Consider the following 282-nt stretch of genomic DNA (forward strand, 5'->3'; position numbering starts at 1 on the left):
GCACCTATTCTTCTATCTTTTCATACACTAATATGATGAACTGAATATTTCTATGGACGTACATCTGCCTTTCACAGCTTTCGATCAGCTTTCTCTATACTACTCTAAATCAACGGATTAATTGACCTCCATCCTTCCTCCGCTTCTTCCTGTCTAACTCCTTTATAAAATTACTCTGTCATTCCTATTCCCTTCCTTTCTTCGCAAATAGAAACAACGATAAAAAACTGACTTCCGGAAGCGAAAATTCAAACAGCCGCTATGATGACTTCGTGCAGGCCA

The sequence above is a fragment of the Penaeus monodon genome, chromosome 28 (genome assembly GCF_015228065.2).
Source record: "Penaeus monodon isolate SGIC_2016 chromosome 28, NSTDA_Pmon_1, whole genome shotgun sequence".
Classification (NCBI taxonomy): Eukaryota; Metazoa; Arthropoda; class Malacostraca; order Decapoda; family Penaeidae; genus Penaeus; species Penaeus monodon.